Consider the following 20,232-nt stretch of genomic DNA (forward strand, 5'->3'; position numbering starts at 1 on the left):
GTTCTTCCTAATACATTTCTTACTCCTTAATCTAATCTTCTGACCCTAGCCTAAAGCCCTCTTAGCTCTTATTGATGTTCTCACACAGGGCCAGCCAACTATACCCCACAAAATGAACATTCTGCTCACTTTGCTGAAGTTCTGATCCTGTGCTAAGACACCCCTCAAATTTACAACACGTATGAAAGAGAGTCAGTGTCCTACAAGATAGTATTCACCTGAACATTCTAGTCCAAGACCAATATGAACAATTCATATTGTTATCTTAATTTGCCTGGTTTCTTGGGAATACAGAGGAATGTGTCAGTGAGATGGTGTATTACTGCTCTACTTTTCTTTAAGGATGAATCAGATCAGATTCTTAAAGCTTATCTGTAGCCATCCTGGCCTGCCTGAGCTCTCACAGCCCACACAAGGTTACTCCCATGGATAGAAGTCCTCACCATGTAAGGATCAATTTCCCTTCTGGGGTTTGCCAACATGGGAAGAGCTCTCTTATCCAGCTCAGTTTATAAAACCCACACCATGTCTGTCTTCTGTGTAGATATTTTGTTTATCCTACTTGGGCTTTGATATCCCATACCAGGTCCTCAACTACCAGCAAGAATTCCTTCTTTAAACAAACAAGAATGTGTACAGAGGGGCTGGGGCTGGGGCTCAGCAGTAGAGTGCTTGTCTTGCATGTATGAGGCCCTGGGTTTGATCCTCAGCACCACATAAATAAAATAAAGGTATTTGTCCATCTACAACTAAAAAAAATATATTTTTTTTAAAAAAAAGGAATGCGTACAGAGATCCTACAGATTGGGAGAAAATCTTCACCACCAGTACATCAGATAAGGCATTAAATTCAGAATATACAAGGATATACAAAGAACTCAAAAAACTTAACTCACAGCTGGGCTCAGTGGCACACACCTATAATCCTAGCAGCTCAGGAGGCTGAGGCAGGAGGATCACAAGTTCAAAGCCAGCCTCAGCAAAAAGGAAGGCACTAAGCAACTCAGTGAGACCCTGTCTCTAAATTAAAAATACACAAAATAGGGATGAAGATGTGGCTCAGTGGCCAATCACCCCCAAATTCAATTTCCAGTACCAAAAAAAAACTTAACTCAGAAATATGAATAAACCAGTCAATAAATGGGCAAAAATAAACATTTCACAGAAGAAGAAATACAAATATATATATATATATATATATATATATATATATATATATATATATATTCAATATCTCTAGCAAATAGAGAAATGCAATTAAGAATACACCAAGATTCCATCCCACTCCAGTCAGAATGGCATTTATAAAGGATACAAGTAACAATAAGTATTGGTGAGGATGTGAGGAGAAAGTTACTCTCATACATTGCTAGGGGGACTGCAAATTGGTGCAATCACTCTGGAAAGAAGTATGGAGATTCCATAGAAAACATGGAATGGAACCATTTGACCCAGTTATAGCACTCCTCAACATATACCCAAATGACAGCATACTACAGAGATGCAGCCACATCCATGTTTATAGCAGTTCAACTCACAATAGCCAAGCTATGGACAAACTTCAATGGATGAGTGGGCAAATAAAATGTGGCATATACACACAAATCTGATTTATTTTTTCAAAGGCCAAAATGAAAACAGAAAAGAAGTATTAAATAATGGCATTTTCCAGAAAATGGATAGAACTAGAGAATATCATGCTAACTGAAACAAGCCAATCCCAAAAAAACAAAGGCCAAATGTTCTCTATGATGTGTGGATGCTAACCCAAAATAAGAGATGTTGGAGTGGGGAATAGTAGAAATAGATTGGACTAGCAAAGAGAGACAAAGGGAAGGGAAGAGAGAGGTGAATAGGAGAGAGTCAAATTAATTGGTCATAACTCTCCTAGGCTTTTATTTGTATACATGACCAGTATAACTCCACATTTTGTATGAACAAAGAGTGGGAACCAAAATATAATAAGTTATACTTTATGTATTTATGTTCTGCCAAAATACATTCTTCATTCTACTGTCACGCAGAAAATATTTTTTTAAAAAATAACTAAAAAAAATTTAATGCCTTCTTTACCTTGTTTATGTGGTGAGTTCCAACACTGGACTCTCTACATACAGACATCCTCTTTACCCTGCCTGGTCTCTGAAATCCACACAGGTTTACCCTTTGGCAAGGATGCCCTCCTCATCACACTTAAGCACTGAATCTCAATCAACATTGGAACTAACACTGTTCAGTGGTGTCTACTCACCGCTCCCAGATGCTGAGATTTTATGCCAGGCTGCACTTCTCCAAGAACTCACTCCTCACCCAAAAGGGGCTCTGACTTCTCACAGAAAGTGACTTCATGCATAAATACTTCCCTATCCTGCTTATGTTCCCCATACCTGACCACAAGACCACATAGATGGCTCTTCTCACAGGCTGACATATCACACCAGCCTTCCCCTATTGGGGACACCTCCTCAATTCTCCTATCCTTTGCTACTCTGCTCTGGACCATGGACACTTGTGGACAGCCTCCTCACCATGCTCAGGCTCTGATTATCCATGCCAGAAGACACTCCCACCATTACCACGGTGAGGTTTTCTTCACTTTTCAGGGGCTCCAATACCACTGTCATGCCAAACCCCCTTCACTGCCACTTTTCCCTGCTTGAGCTCTAAGGCCCTGTGCTACATTGATTCCACCTGCTCACCCCATCTACAGCAAACACCTAATTTGCCATTTGCCATCTACTGCTTAATTTAGTAATGAAATTTTTAGTAGTAAAAGGGTGCTACAGTGAGCAAAGTAGTCTTATGTTCTCTGCAATTAATTTTTGGACTTCAAAAAGTACATGCATTTAGACAGTTGTGCATATACAAACCCTCCTCGCAATAATAATAACTGATTCTAAAAGGCTTTCTCATCCAACTTATTTAAGAAAATATGTTTCTAAACTTATGTCTCTTTCCCTAGAATAAGTCACATTGCAAATAGGTTACATTGTATCAGAAACAACCCCTAAAGCTGAGTGTTTTATAACATTTATTTCCCTCACACAATACATGTGGGCTTAGGATGTAGATCCTAAACTGACTATAAGTTGACTTGGATCCTTTTTGAATGTTTTCTCATTCTGGAACCCAGGTAGGAGGCATGGTAAGGAGGATGTCCACACAAGCAGTGATCCCACAGCACAGTACCAGGGTACAAGAGGATTGAGAAGGTATTCACAATCAATGAGTGGCTCCTTGTAAGTTGAACTGTGCAGCAGCATCCTCAATTTGGAACAAGTGCATATTGTATTCATTCTGATCTATTGGCCTTTGGATGTCACCTGGATAAACCTGTGAAAGGGCAGAAAAAAGACACTCCACACATAGGAATACACGTCAATAGCATCAAAGCTTAATCTTTTCTCAGAGAAGGATATAAACACTTGGGAATGGACATGCAATCTATGCCCAAACCCTCTAAATTATATACTCAACAGATCTCTTTAAAATTGAGCACAGGTCCCTGGTTGTTTAAAAAAAAGAGAGAGAAACCACTAGGGCAGAAAGATAAAATACTAGAACTTCTATTTATATTTCCTTGTGATTTTAAGAAATATAGTGTTCACTAATATTTTATGGATTTAGTATCGCGTGCCTGTCATGTATGTTATGTGACCCCTCTTGAGGGAGGCATGGAAGTTCCTAAAAAGTTATGTTGTACCTTTCATGTTGACTTTTAGACTACAGGTTCCTTCATGAGCTTTTTGTAAATAAAAGTCATGTGCTGCAAATTTTGCTCACTTTTCAGTGCTGTAAATAGTTTCCCAATGGTATGCTAATTAGCACATATTTAATTAAGCACACAAGCACATGTACACAAAACCCATGCTCTCTGATGAAATAAAATGTTCTAACAACAATTGAGAAGGCAACTACATTATAAAAGACACATGTACTAGGGAGGGAAAATTTGGAAAAATGAACACACAAGAAATTTTATTGCCACATTGTGATTTTTTGTTTTAAGTGGAAATACAGTTATCTACCTTCATTTTTGAAATCCCAAAAATAGAGGATTTCATTTGACCACCACATCTCCCCAAGTACAAAACTTAATTCAAAATTTATTAAAGACTTAAAATTAACACCTAAAAGTATAAAACTACAGGAAAAACACATGGGGGAAAAATTCAATACATCCATAGAAGAAAAGATATATTTTTGGATAATACCCCAAAAGCACTGACAGCAAATAAAAACATTATGGCAAGAAAACAGCACAGGAAACAACAGAGTAAAGATACAACCTACAGAAGAGGAGAAAATATTTTTCAACTAATTTTCTGACAGGAATTACTACAAGAATGTATAAGGATTCCAGAAACACAACAATAAAAATACAAATTGTCCAATTGAAAATGGGCAATCTGAACACACATTTCTTAAAATGAAAAGATGCAAATTACCCACATGCACAGGAAAACATTTCAGTGTCACTAACCATCAGCAAAATGCAATTCAAAACCACAGTGAGGCACCTCCTGAAGCTGCACCAGGGGAGGTGGTGCTGACTTCAGGAGCCACCAGGCAGTCTTAAGCCTGAGCACCTAGGAATTCACAGAGACCAGTTGGAGCTCCTGTACAAGAAGGGTTGTGGCTATTATGGCAACCCTGCCCCGCAGGGCTTCTGCTCCCAGTGCTGGAGAGAGGAGTACCATAGAGCCCAGTAAAAGCAGATCCAGAAGGACTGGGAGCTGGCTGAAGGACTTCAGCAGGAGGAGGAAGAGGCCTTGGCCAGCAGCACTCAGAGCAGCCAGGGGGCAGCCTTCATCACATTTTCCAAATTTGAAGAAAAGAAAACCAGTGGAAAGATCCACAAGGTAACCACAGTGAAGAAATTCTTCAGTGCTTGTTCCAGAGTTGGATCAAAAAGGTCAGAAATTCAGGAAGCAAAAGTTCCCAGTCCTTCCATAAACTGTCAAATCAGCATTGAAACAGGGTCTAAGGCACTAATAGAGATCCTCAAGATCTTCCACAAAACCAACGAGATCTATAAGCCAACCAAGATGTTTTGGGAAGGATACATTACAAAAAGGATTTGAGCATTGAGGAGCAGTCAGAGTGTCATCAGGAGTTTTACCAGAATCTGGCGGAAAGAATACTGACTCGTGAAAAATTACCTCCAGAAACAGTTGAGAAGATAATGGATCAAATGGAAAAGTACATCATGACTCTCCTCTCTAAATATGTGTTCTGTTCAGAAACCACTGATGAAAAGAAAGACCACACCATTCAGAAGAGGACCAGATATCTCTGATATGGATTCTCAGCCTGTGCCCAAGATAAGCTGGCCTACCAGACCAGGTGTAGCAAGCACATCTTCATTGCCATCAAGATCACCAACAATGAGCCTGCTTCTGTGGATGACTTGAGCCTTCTTCTGCTTCTTTCCCAAGCTTGTCTAATTGTGCTGAAGGACAAACCCACCCCACCTGTAGTCCTACATACAGTATATCACCCGCTTCTGCAACCCCAGCTGGCGGATGACAGGGAGGACAGATACTATTTCACCAACTTGTGCTGTGCTGTGAATTTCATTGAGAAATTGGATGCTCAGTCTTTAAATCCAAGTCAGGAGGATTTTGATTGCTCATGTCTAGCCACACCACTCCATGGAGGCAACAAACCAAGAGTTGGTCTCCTGATGCTTGCTCAGGTATGAAGCAGATGTATAAGATCTTGGACCTCCTGTCACCATTGAATGAAAAACAGGAAAGAATCCTGAATGAAGCCACAAAAATTGACAAAGAATTAATAGACTGGACACATGGAATTACAAAGAAGTTCAATACATTGTGGAGAAATATGTACTTGATATTAAGCTTCAAAGTCAAACATTAGCAGTTATTGACTCTGAAAATGTTGAAAGTGACAAAATTTCCCCATTGCAAAATCAGGTTTATGATGTACATTATATGGGTAGTATTTATTTGAGCCTGCATTGTAGGTAAGAGTACTGCAGCCTGCAAGTGGGATCTAGAATATACTCAATTGCTTATAAATGTCAGAGAATTTTTTGAGATATATTTTGTAGGCTTTATTTTCTTTTTCCTGGTAGGGGAAGCTTAGCTAATAATAAAGTACTGAGAAAAAAACAGAATGAGAAATCATTTCATCCCAGTTCAAATACCTATTATCAATGAAAGCAAAAACTAACAAATCCTGGTGAAAAATGCAAAGGAAATGTAAGTCTTATACACTATTGGTGGGAATATAAATTAGTATAGCCATGATGGAAAAACTAAAAAATTTCCTCAAAAAAATTTTCTTAAAAATAAACTCACCATATGACCCAACTATCTCATTTTGGGTGCATATTTGAAAAACTGCAATTGTCATAAAAGAGATACATTCACTCTTATATTTATTGCTGCACTACTCAAAACAGCCAGAATATAAAATAAGTTGTACATCAACAAAAAAATGGATAAAGAAAATGTAGCATATATACATAATTGAATATTATTCACTAATATGAAAAATGAGATTTGGTCGCATGTAGCAACATGAATGAAACTGGGAAATATTCACTAAAATAAGTCAGGCGTAAAAAGACAAATACTGCATATTCTCCCTCACTTGGTAGCTAAAATGTTGATCTCATAGACGTAAATAATATACTAGTTACCAGTGACTATTTGAAATAGAGGTTTGGAAAGCAGGTAGTTAACAGGTACAGGGGACATTTAGTACACTGGAAAAACAACAGTTCACAGCAATGAACTGAGTATTTTCAAATAGCCAGTAGAGAGTATTTTCAATTTTGTAGGAAAGTGAAAATTTTAAAAGATGTGTACTGAAGTATTTGGGGGCAAGTGCTAAGAGCCAAGTATATGATGCATGGCATTTTTGGTCGAAAGGTGACTGACGCCAGCTAGCCATTGAGATGATATGATTATGTTAAGATTTGCATTCATATGGATATTGGACTCCTGCTGTTCACCTAGGCCAGCTACGGGACTCCTGGAGAGTTCCCATTGGTTGGGGAAGTACAGTAGGAGGGAGTTCCGGGGGAGGGGCGCTCTCTGCGGTCGGGGAGAAGGCCGCGTGGGTGGATAGAAAATCTTCCCGGACATTGGCAGCAGTTTCAAAAAATAATAAAAGTTTGTTCCTGCTTGAGTGGCTCATGATTTTGTGCCCAGCCAGACTGCGGCAACTGGCGGCCCGCACGGGGAATGCCTGAAGCTTGGAGGTGAGTAAAATTGCTCGCCCCTGAGGGAAGGCAACAAAATGGGTGACCATTTCAAAAAACAATGTGTTCTCGTTTTGATTTATCTTGTTTTTGTTTCAAGCTGCCTATCCCTAGAATTTTCTCAGGCAAACTGGGAAAAATGGTTGGCTCAAGGTTTGAAGTTGTTCGGCCCTGAGAAAGAGAAAATTGATACAAGTATTCTTTGTTCGGTTTTTGTTTCATTCTGTTTCGGTTTTGTTTTATGCTATCTTATTGGGTTGCATTACCTTTATAGTAGATTAGAAACTAGTAAAAAACAAACCGAAAGACTGTTAAGTAAATTGTTAGAGGTCCAGACTATGGTACAAAACATGTTAGGTCAAGCGAAAGAGAAGGTCTCTCAAGCTAGTCAGACAGAGGAAGATTTGAAGAAAGAAAGCTTAGAGGAAAAACAACCATCAGGCGGGGAATTACAACAGGAGGCTGCTACTAACCCCGTTCTATCACCAGAGGGCGTAATTCAACCAACACCTCCATCTACAGCTGAGCGGCCCTCAACTCCCATAGTTGATGGATGGAATCCTGAGGCAGGACCCCAAAGATTAGCATGCCCTGTACTTGAGCAGGCAGGAGGGCAACGAATTCACCATGCTTTAGATTTCAAAACAGTGAAGCAATTAAAGGAGGTTGTAACAACCTACGGGCCACAAGCACCCTTCACTGTGAGTATGGTCGAATCCATTACCAACTTAGACATGACACCAGCAGATTGGGCTAACATGTGTCGATCTGTGCTAAATGGAGGACAATATTTGTTATGGAAGGTTTCCAATGAGGAATTTTGCATGGAGACAGCTAGGCGAAATGCAGCAGCCGGTTACCCTCAAAGAAATCTAGATATGTTATTAGGAAAAGGACCTTATGAGGGTCAACGGCAACAAATTGAATATGATCCTGGCATATATGCACAAATTGCTGTAGATGCAATTAAGGCATGGAAAACTTTACAGGGGCATGGAGATTTACAAGGACAATTATCTAAGGTAATACAAGGAGCTAATGAACCTTACGCTGAATTTGTAGATAGGCTTATTCAGACAGCTTCTAGAGTATTTGGAGATACAGAACAGGCAATGCCATTTATAAAACAAATGGCTTATGACCAAGCAATTCGTTGCTGCAGAGAGGTCATCAGACCATGGAAACGTGAAGATTTAAACACATATATTAAATTATGTAGAGACATTAATGAACAAGGGCAAATCTTAGCAGCAGTACAGCAGGCTTTAGATGCCAGGCCAAAAACATGCTATAATTGTGATCAAACAGGACATTTTAAAAGGAGTTGCCCCATAGGAGGAGGGTTTAACAAGGCTAGGTATCAAAGGAATAGAATACCGGGTATTTGCCCACGATGCCATAGAGGGAAACATTGGGCTAATGAATGCCGTTCTCAAACCCCCATAGAGGGTATTCCGTTATCAAAAAACAGACAAGGACCAAGTGTTTACCCACAATATCGTGGAGAAAGACATCAGGCTCCATTGCCAAAAAACGGACTGGAGGGCCCAATGCTCCGGGGCCCAAAACCACAAATATACGGGGCAATGGAGGAACCCAGCAGCACCATCAAGGTAGTGCCCAGGATGCATTATCCATTAAATCCCTCATAGACAAACCAGAGGGAGCGCAGGGTTGGACATCTGCGCCTCTGCCAGAGCAGTACTAACTCCAGAGATGGGAGTTCAAATCATTCCCACAGGAGTAAAAGGACCTCTTCCCCAAGGAACAGTAGGCTTATTATTGGGACGCAGTTCTTCAACACTAAAAGGACTTATGATAAGTCCTGGGGTAATTGATCCCGATTATGAGGGTGAAATAAAAATTATAGCTAGTTCTCCAAGAGGTATATCAGTAATTTCACCAGGAGATATAATAGCACAGTTATTAATAATACCCAGCCTACATGATAAATTTTCCAGTTGTACTGTAGAAAGAGGTTCCAAGGGATTAGGCTCCACAGGTGTAGATTGGGCTATGCTGTCTTTAAATTTAGATTATCGCCCCATGCTAAAACTAAATATTCAAGGACATGACTTTAATGGGCTACTTGATACAGGTGCAGACCTTAGCATCATATCTCATCAAGAATGGCCAAAACATTGGCCATTACAACAAGCCACTCAAACGCTTCGAGGCCTAGGAGTCGCAACTAATCCCCATAGAAGTGCAATGGTATTAGATTGGAAGGATCCTGAAGGATGTGAAGGAACTATACAGCCCTATGTATTGGATCATCTTCCCGTAAATTTATGGGGACGAGATTTCCTAGATCAATTAGGTTTGACATTAACAAATAACATCAATCCTAATGCGCCCACTACTAGGGCTAGACAAGGCTTTAGGAAAGAAGAAAGATTAAGAAAACAAGAACAAGGTATGACAGCACCAATTCAAATAGATCAAGAAACAAATAGACATGGATTGGGTTTTCAGAAAGGGCCACTGAGACAATCAAAATTACTTGGAAATCAGAAAGACCAGTGTGGGTTCCTCAGTGGCCCCTGACTAAAGAAAAGATACAAATAGCCCATGACCTGGTCAAACAACAATTAGCGGAGGGACATATACAACCTTCCGTATCTCCCCATAATTCTCCCATTTTTGTCATTAAAAAGAAATCTGGTAAATGGAGATTATTGCAAGATCTAAGAGCCATTAATAATGAGATGGTTATTATGGGACCTGCTCAATCAGGGATTCCCCAATTGTCTGCTTTACCAAAAACCTGGTATGTTTTAGCTATAGATATTAAAGATTGTTTTTTTTCAATTCCAATTCATCCCGAGGATAGTCCACATTTTGCATTTACTATCCCTGCACTAAATCATGAAGGTCCTGATCAGAGATATGAATGGAAAGTACTCCCTCAAGGGATGGCTAATAGTCCAACTATGTGTCAAATTTATGTTAACAAAGCAATCCAGCCACTTAGAAATCAAAATCCTGAACTACAAATATTTCACTATATGGATGATGTGTTATTGACACATAAAGATAAAAACACATTGCTAGAATGTTATGCCACACTTACAAATTTATTAAAAAATTATAATCTAGAGATAGCAATAGATAAAGTACAATTAAATCTTCCAATTAATTATTTAGGGGTTTTATTATCCTCAACCATGGTCCGTCCACCCAAAATTCAAATACGAGTAGATCAACTCAAATCACTTAACGACTTTCAAAAGTTATTAGGAGACATAAATTGGATAAGGCCTTATCTAGGCATACCAACAGGAGAGTTGGGACCTTTATTTGATATTCTAAAAGGTCCATCAGATCCAAATTCACCCTGCATGTTGACGCCTGAAGCAAGAAAGGCATTAAAAATCATTGAAACATATATGGAAAATATGCATTTGGATAGAATTGATATAAGTTTGCCTTTATTATTTATTGTACTGCCAACAAAAAATATTCCTACAGAAGTATTCTGGCAAGAAGGTCCATTATTGTGGATACATTTATCTTATTCTCCTCACACTATTCTTACTAGATATCCTGAGGCTGTAGGACAATTAATACTCAAAGGAATAAAAGCAGCCAAGGGAGTGTTTGGGATTTCTCCCAATAAAATTATTACTCCATATACTACGGATCAAATTGATGAGTTAGCTAATGAGTTAAATACTTGGGCAATAATCATGTGTAAATCTAATGTTTCATTTGATAATCACTTACCGTCTAATCCTTTGTTGTCTTTTTGGTTTAAACATCCTGAAGTTTTTCCAAAGATGACAAAAAAAACCCTATCATGAATGCTCCAAATATATTCACTGATGGGTCAAATAATGGTACAGCAGCAGTAGTTACCCCTGATCAAACTTTTACATTTTTAGTACCCAAACAATCAGCTCAAAAGGTAGAGCTTAATGCAGTATTACAAGCTTTTATGATGTTTAAAGATTCTGTATTTAATTTATTTTCTGATAGTCAGTATGTAGTTAATGCTATAGTATCCCTTGAAGATGCTGGTAGGATTTCCCCTTCCTCTACTGTTTTCTCTTTGTTTTCCACTATACAAAGTCTAATCTGGGACAGAAAAGATCCATTCTTTATAGGACATATCAGGGCACATACAGGATTGCCTGGAGCCCTTAGTTTGGGCAATGAGTTAGCAGATAAATCTACACATGACATACATATTTTCTCCACAATAGAAGAAGCTATAAATTTTCATAAAAGGTTCCATGTCAATGCTAATACTTTACAAAAGCGTTTTAAAATAACTAAAGAACAAGCCCAACATATAATAAAACAATGTCAAAATTGTGTGACATTTTTACCACAAGTTAATCTTGGAGTCAATCCTAGAGGACTGATACCTAACCATATTTGGCAGATGGACGTCACACACTTGCCAGAATTTGGAAAATTAAAATATTTACATGTACAGTTGATACTTCTTCCGGATTTCTGATGGGCTCCCTTCATGCCAGAGAAAAAACTTTAGATGTTATAGCTCATTGCTTACAAAATTTTGCCACTGTGGGCGTTCCAAAACAGTTAAAAACCGATAATGGTCCTGGTTATGCGTCCACCTCTTTTAAACAATTTTGCTCATCATTTGGCATTACTCACATAACAGGAATTCCATACAATCCACAAGGACAAGGCATAGTTGAAAGAGCTCATCAAACTATTAAAATGTACTTATTAAAACAAAAGGAGGGAATTGGAAAGGGGTATATATCCCCCAAAGATAAACTTAAAATAACCCTTTTTACTCTAAACTTTTTAAATTTGGATTCATCAGGGCTTAGTGCTGTGGAAAGACATTTGTATCCAAAAAATGTACATAAGCCTAAGGTACTTTGGAAAGATATTCTAACAGGACAATGGAAAGGTCCTGAGCCAGTGATAGTCTGGAGTCGGCGCTCTGTTTGTGTTTTTCCACAGGAAGAACAGCAGCCGATTTGGATTCCAGAGAGACTAACTAAAACAATTTCTACAGACCAAAAGGAAGATGATTCGACTCAAATCCATAACAGCTGATATCCAGATCTCCAGCTTGGCTATTCTTACATCTGCGACAGTGATTAACCAGGATGCTTTTTTCAATATCTATTTTATTATTGCTTTTTCCCACATCATAAAGTTCTATTTTATTTTTGAGCTCATACAGACCTAGGTTAATGTTTTTTCTGATCAGTTTTATTTTTTGACTGTGGAGTTTTTGAACATTGCAATGGAGATTTCACCTAGGTAAAGCTACAAGGCCTTTACTATTGTCTTATGTGTTATATGTTACATGTGCACACTTATGTTTTGTGTTGTATGTCTGTATGTGCGTATGTCCATATATCACATATGAGGAGCGCTCACGCACATGGATCCAAAAATTTTTTTTATTATTCACGTGATTTTAATAGTTTAATTTAATTTGGGTAAACAGCTGTTGAGAATTGTTTTAATATATGAACAAATAGAAGGTTAACAGATCTGTTTGTTTACTTTCACCTTTCCTTTTCATTATATTTAATAATTCTGTCCAGGATAATGTAAATTGTTCTAAATATTGTTTTCTTAGTACCTGTTGAAATGTTACATATTTTTTTAGCATCATTGTCAAAATTCCTATTTTCATCCCAGTGCTGGTGAAGACAAAGATAAAACCAAACTACAACTTCTTCGAGAGTTATCACAACAAACCATGTAAACTGATACATCAATGATTTATAACTCAACAAGTAATGCTCAATCAATGAGTCGATTTATTTTGGAAGGATATGGACATATTGATAGATTCCTCTGCTTTGAACTGCTTACAAAACTTGCCTGGACTATGTATCACTTGTATGCTTTATTTTGGGAGGATATGGACATATTGATAGATTCCTCTGCTTTGAACTGCTTACAGAACTTGCCTGGACTATGTATCACTTGTATGCTTTGTGATCTATTTGTTGATGCAGCGAATTATGGTAGTGCTAGCATATCTTTGCTGATGTGTCACCAGTGATGCAATTTTTCCTAGGAGCCGTTAATTGACTTGGTGTCATGACATTTCTGTATCCTCCTCCCTTCTACTAGTGATGGTCTAATTTTGGGGGCCAACAGAGGTGAGGTAAAGAACGTCACCCCCCCACCGGCACCAAGGAAAAATTTGGGGGCCAACAGAGGTGAGGCAAAGAACCTCACCCCCCCACTGGTACATAGGCCTATCCACAAGTATGGCTATATGCTGGACCGGTAGTCAGTGACGGGTATGATCCAATTGCAGTGGTATCAACCTAAGATAGGAGGCTGACGCCTAAAAGTCAGTTTTCCGATGACGGGTAAGAACCATATGTTGAATTGGACAAACCTAACAGGCATGGTCCTTAGCCAGATTGCTTGTTACTTAAACAGAAGCGGGGAGATGCTAAGAGCCAAGTATATGATGCATGGCATTTTTGGTCGAAAGGTGACTGACGCCAGCTAGCCATTGAGATGATATGATTATGTTAAGATTTGCATTCATATGGATATTGGACTCCTGCTGTTCACCTAGGCTGGCTACAGGACTCCTGGAGAGTTCCCATTGGTTGGGGAAGTACAGTAGGAGGGAGTTCCGGGGGAGGGGCGCTCTCTGCGGTCCAGGAGGAGGCCGCGTGGGTGGATCGAAAATCTTCCCGGGCGCGTACCGGACATTGGCGGCAGTTTCAAAAAATAATAAAAGTTTGTTCCTGCTTGAGTGGCTCATGATTTTGTGCCTAGCCAGACTGCGGCAGGCAAGGTTCCATATTCAAAACATACTCTCAGATGGTGCAAAAAATACTATTCATGTAATTGGTCAAAACGTTAACAGTTCTCAGATATAGATGGTGGTTACATGGAAGTTAATTATACATTCATTCAACTTCTGTTTGAAACTATTCATGATAAAAAGTTGAGGGTAAAAACACAGTCTCTTTGCATAGATTGATATTGAGTGAAAATTTATATGACCTATAATAGGGAAAAGATTTCTAACCACCAGTTTAATTTAAAAATCTGTCTACATCTGATAACACTGAAAATATGAAAAAGGCAAATGCAAAAGCACTTTAAAGTACTACTCCCACAGCCCAACTAGATTGAGATTACTCAGGAGGAAAACTGCCTCTAAAAACGTACTCATGAATAAAAATTTTTTAAAACATAACAAAAGAAACCTTACTCCCAAAAGAAAATCCACAAAAACAAGTGAGAAAAAAAATGAAAACAACAGTAACATTGGTGAACTTAAATTATTTAAGACCAACAAGAGAAACAAGATGGCAGAGCAGACCAGGACAACAACCATCAACTCCTCTGCAGCCTGGAATCAAATCAGGGAAAAAACAACTGACCAGAGAGGTGGATGGCAGAGCAAATACTCGTGAACAACTTAATATCTGGGCAAGTGGGAATTATTTTATTAGATCAAAAAATAAGAAAATAACTCCTTTACCCAGAAGCTGACTACGGTAGGGCCAGGAGAAAGAACAAAGGCAGAAAAGCACAGGCACTTGCTTCCTGAACAACAGTTATTAAAAAGAAAAAAAACAGAGTTTAAAAAGGTTAGAAGTAGCAAAGACAATCAAAAAAATGAAATTGCATAATTCAACTTAAATTGTTGGCAGAAAATGGTGCTGGGAAGGACAGACATTTTGTGGAGACCACACCTAGACTTAGAAGAAACTAAATCTATAGAGCTTCTCCCCATCTACAAATACAAATGAAAACACAGGAAATGCCTCAGAAGTAGGTTGTCCCAATAATCCATATAGAAGGACCTTGTAGATGGATCACAGTTGGCAGGGGGTTACCAAAACCCCTTCCCCTCACCACAGTCCAGGGGCAAGAGGTGCAACTTACCTGGAAGTCTAATGGACTGAGACCTCTGAAACTATGAGCCCTGAATAAACCTTTCCTTCTTTAACACTGTTCTTGTGGGGTCTCTTGGTTACATCAGTGTCAAAATTGACTAAAACAGACATTGTTCATAAAAATGGTTCTCCTTAGATTTTTTTAAACATGTATAATACTAAAATTAGATATAAATATCTAAATACCTTCAAAATATTGAAATATTCAAATACCATAAATGAAGCTTATCACAATTATCTCCCAATATAAGCTTTAACTGTTAAAACTTGGTTATAATATCAGTTACTCCTATGTTTATTTTATCTCTCATTCCCTTTTATTTGTCTTTATCCTGAATAAACATTATTGGGAGCCAAAAGGAGGGAAAAAATACAATTCTTATTGTAAAGGGATAAGACCTATTAGATAAGCATGTGAATAAATAATTTCAGTACAGTGGCAGAGGCTCAATATCACATTATGGTCAATGCAGTTGTGACAAAAAAAAAAAGACAGAGAAGGAAGAGACTGTTTCCACTTGAGCTTATCAAGAAAACTTCTATATTAGAAGAAGTAGGACCTATGCGAAAATTTTGGAGCACAGAAAGGAGATTTTCTGCAACACCGCCACAGAATATGAGGAGTACTGAAGTCATATAGTTATTTGAGGCATAAAAGACCAGAGGGTGCAAAGGCACTGAAATAATGCAGCACATGATTGCATCAGAATGTCTGGAATATTAGGATGAACATGGAGAGTCTCTCTTTTGGGAATGAAGGCACAGAGGTGGGCCACAATCAGTTAGTTAGTTATTATCCTTTATACTAACATAGTGGCACTATAGGTACAGTAGGAAGCTTTATTTACTCTCCCTATGTCTGTGTTCCTCAACTGTAAGACACATAAACCATATTACCTCCCTTGGAGGTTTCTGTGAAGATTAAATGAGAATATTCATACAAAGCATTTAGCTAGTGCCTAACAAATAACTATTACTCAAAAAAATATAGGATGAGGAGGCAGTAGGTTATTGTTTTCATTTTTTGTTGTTTGTAGGAGATTTTTTTGTTGTTGTTTTTGTTTTTGTTATGTTTCATTTTGTTTTCAATTTTTTTTAAATTTTTCACATTTTTGTTTAATGTGTATTATACTTATACATATGGTGGGATTAGGGAACAAATTTTGTTGCAAAAAATTTTGAAACAGGTACAGTCTCAGACTCCACAGATAAAGTACCTGCAGAGTCTTTATTTCTTTTTTCCTTTTAAACACTTTCATTCTTCAGGAAGTCTAAGCAATAATTCCTACAATTGTTGCTAGAGGGAGCATGCCCTCTAATGGTCCCAAGCAATCATGCAGCCAGATGCAACAGCCACATAGAATGCTGCAATGACATTTCTTCCCAACTCTAGGTGCAGAGGCAAAACATACTCAAGAACAGAGAAAATATTGAACAGCCAACAAAAAAATCAATAGTTGGTCTATAGAGCACTATTTGTTTAATTGGTAACATGATACTATCACTAGATTAACAGGACAAAATATGAGATCACAGTGGACCCTTATTTTACTGCAGACAATACATGTATATTACACCTCTTTAAAAAAAAAGTGTGCTGCCTCCACATCCTATGTTCTTCAAAATAGGAATAAAATTATATTTTTTCATAAAAAAATAATTTTTGAAATAAATCCCAGACCACAAAACCACTGTGAAAGTCATCACAACCATATACATCCCCATGTTTAAATACCCATGAGTATATGTAATACTAATTTAATCTATCTTTCTGAAGAGTATATGTGATTGATGGGGAGCTACTGGGTATAAGTTGTAGATTCACAAATCCATATGTTTTCTTCAGGCACAATTTAAAAACACTAAAAAACGTGGTTGTTAAAAGTTTATAAATGAAAAGAATCATGAGCAAAGTATGATACAGTATAAGCCAGTAATAGATCACATGAGAGAGACTGTAAAATGTTAAATTTACCACAATTATATTACATTATACATAATGCTTCTTCCCAGGCCCAACAGTCCATGTGTCAAAGTAAAATCTATCTTTATCACGGGTTACCTGGCCTGCCCATCTTGACCGACTCAGGAGCAATGAAATAATATTTTTGGAACAATGACAAAACCATATAAGAAATAGTAAAGTAGTATCACTAGGAGCAACATTTAAGAAAATGAGTAAAAGAATGAATACAAATATTGATGACTTATAATCCCTCTGCACAGATATCACTAATTCAACAAGTACTTTGTGAACATCTGCCAACAAGAAAGATATATGTGAAGTAATGCAAGAAAATTAAAAATGTGATTATTGTGTTCAACAGCTAACAAGATTAGTAGGAGGATTTCAACATTGTTCTAAACAAAATGATAGAGGGTACCTTTCAGATGGGAAGGATAGGTGGATGTTTCTTGGAGTAGTATTTGAGCTAGCCTTATACAATAGGAAGGATTTTGACAGGCAGGTGAGAAAGGAAGACGTTTTAGGGGGAGGGAATTTTAGCCAGCATTCAACATTTCTGGTGTTTGAAGAATGACTGGCACACCAGTTTACTGGAACAAATTGCAACTGAAAGAAAAGCCGGTAAATTGAGGACAGACAATACATTGGACTTCAATGTGCAAGCAAAGAATAATATGGGGAAGAGTAAGGAAGAAAGAAACATGGACAGAGCTTTCTTTCAGAAACATTATTGTGCTGGTAACACATAAGTTGAATTGAAAAGAAGAGAACTATGGGAAAGCAGACTACATAGAATAGTGCAAGTGAGACACATTACAGGCTCACATTCCGACAGTGAAGGGAGATGTCAAATACAACTGAGGGAATTTACCTAGAAAAGTGATCATCCACATTTTCCCAAAAACAAAATGTCTGAGAGTTACAATACACTTCTATCAAAAACACTTTTCTCAGAATCTCCGCCATGACAAGAAAAAACACAATCTGGGAAGTCACCTCTGCCCTAATGTCTTACTACAGGTTTGGCTGCTATAAGGGAATACCACATACTGGGAATTTATGAAGAGCAGTTATTTGCCTCATGGTACTGGAGGATGGGAATCCAAGAATATGGTGTTGACATCTGATGAGGGCCTTTGTGCTATGTCATCTCATCACACAAGGCAAAGTGCAAGAGAGGAGAAAGACAAGACAGCAAGTGTGGGGACAAGTACATGGAGTACTGTCTGAGTGGCAGGCCACTTCCCTCATTCTAAGCTTGTGAACTGCAGGCAGCTTACCCCTGTAATCATCCCTGTAGGCACAGCTCTGGTAACTAGGCAGATAAGAGTGTAGCTCTGGGTGTGAGGCCATGTGTTGCAGTCCCTGTGCTTGCTCCATGGCCACCCCTCCAATGGTCACTGCAAGGACACTTGGCAGACATTGCTTTTGGTTGTTCCAGGTTCCCCAAGCTGAGATCTGTCCTCCATCTTCTGCCATAATGTTCTCACTCATCTCAGGCTCAGAGCATTGGAGTCCATGAATTTAGACCTCTGAGACCATGACCCCAAAATGAACTTTTCCTCCTCTTAATTGTTCTTGTAAGACACTTTGATCACATCAATATATAGCTAACACAGTAGCATAATCGAATTCTATTTGAAGAACCACTACTATTAATTTTCTTAATAGTTTACTATATGATCATGAATAGAGAACTAAAATTTTCAAAAATTTGGGTGACTTTCTAACAAACCTCATATCATTTCTATATACTACCTTAAGATACCAAAATTAATCAGTTTGTGTCATCAAGTTGAAAATTAGGAATATCATTGATGTTGAAAACTATCTCATGCTAATAATGATGTGATTATGGATACATCATATTACAGTTTTTAAATCCCCATTCACCTTGCTAAGATTTCAAATGGAATTTCATTTTATTAGTAATGTTTTATCAAAATTTATAGTAAATTCATGATGTGTTCAATATGTATACTGATCATACTTGTAACAACAAGCAAATCCAAAAGAATTTTTACAACCTTAAAGCCTAAGACCCCACAGGAAAGAAAATTTTTAAACATGTACTTATGTATGTATTTAGTGGATCAGAGAAGTGTGACATAAATATTAGTCCAAGGGGGAAAAGAGTGTAAAACATCTAACCACTAAACAAAACACTGATTTTTCCAAAGGGAAAAGCCTTTATCACCCACAGAACTAGTGGTAACCAAAATAACAGAATTTTCACTTATTCTTCTTTTAATTGATCATGGGGATTAAACTTTGTTATGGTTTCTAGACATTGGGAGATGTATTTTTAAAAGAGATGTAATCATTTTAAGTGTCAGTATTTACAAAGTTCCACAAGTTGAAACCTTTGTTTCTATAACATGAAGAAATATTTTTGATGTAAAATTGCATAAGAGGCTACATGGTCTTTTAAAGTTCGTTTCAGGGGTGGACAAGCAAAACATTCCTAAGGCCACTGTTCCAGGCAGAGTACCTACTGAAGGTGTTTTAATTCTACCCACACATTTTCTTTGTTTCACAAGATTTGTCTTTTGCTTAGAGAATAAAAGTTCTGCTCCTCTTGGCAGAACTACAGGCCTTACGGTCAATATTGTCACAGGTATCAGTCAAGATGAATATTGAGCAAAGGTCAATAAAAATTTTTAATCCTCCATCCTCAGGTAAAGGAAAGCCTGAAATGGTTTAAATTCAAAAGCACACTTCATGTCACTACTCAGGGAAAGACTTTGAGATCCTGCCTCAATATTTTGCAGGTTTTAGAATGTAGATAATGTAGTTTTGTTCTTTGTTAATATCAAAAACATCTCCACATACTTAAGAAAGCAGTCTGAATACATGGAAATCTATTATGGACATATGGACATTGAACTCACAATATTGGGTTTTAAAAAGAAATATACATTTGTTTTCATACTCAGGTCTTGGCACAGAGTTTCTAACACATTAAAACTTTCTCAGTCTTTAGGGTAATAAAAGCATCTTTTTTATAACATTTGGGTTTTCCTCCCCAAATACCCAAAATAGGTTTGGAACAATAAAGATAATAGTAGACAGTTTTTTATTTATAACATGCCCCTTTCAGCCATGTCTGACCTTATGCCAATTATGTGACTCTTGATGCTCCTCAATGTGGTGAG

The 20,232-nt window shown here is 37.8% G+C and overlaps 1 pseudogene; it reads left to right on the forward strand.

Annotated features, from left to right (window-relative positions):
- The first annotated feature begins 2,550 nt into the window (after positions 1-2,550).
- On the forward strand, positions 2,551-5,993 carry LOC124089795 (rab5 GDP/GTP exchange factor-like; annotated as a pseudogene).
- The last annotated feature ends 14,239 nt before the right edge of the window (positions 5,994-20,232 follow it).

The sequence above is a fragment of the Marmota monax genome, unplaced genomic scaffold (assembly GCF_021218885.2).
Source record: "Marmota monax isolate L192 unplaced genomic scaffold, Marmota_monax_Labrador192_F-V1.1 WCK01_AAM20220418_F8-fsc00449, whole genome shotgun sequence".
Taxonomy (NCBI): Eukaryota; Metazoa; Chordata; class Mammalia; order Rodentia; family Sciuridae; genus Marmota; species Marmota monax.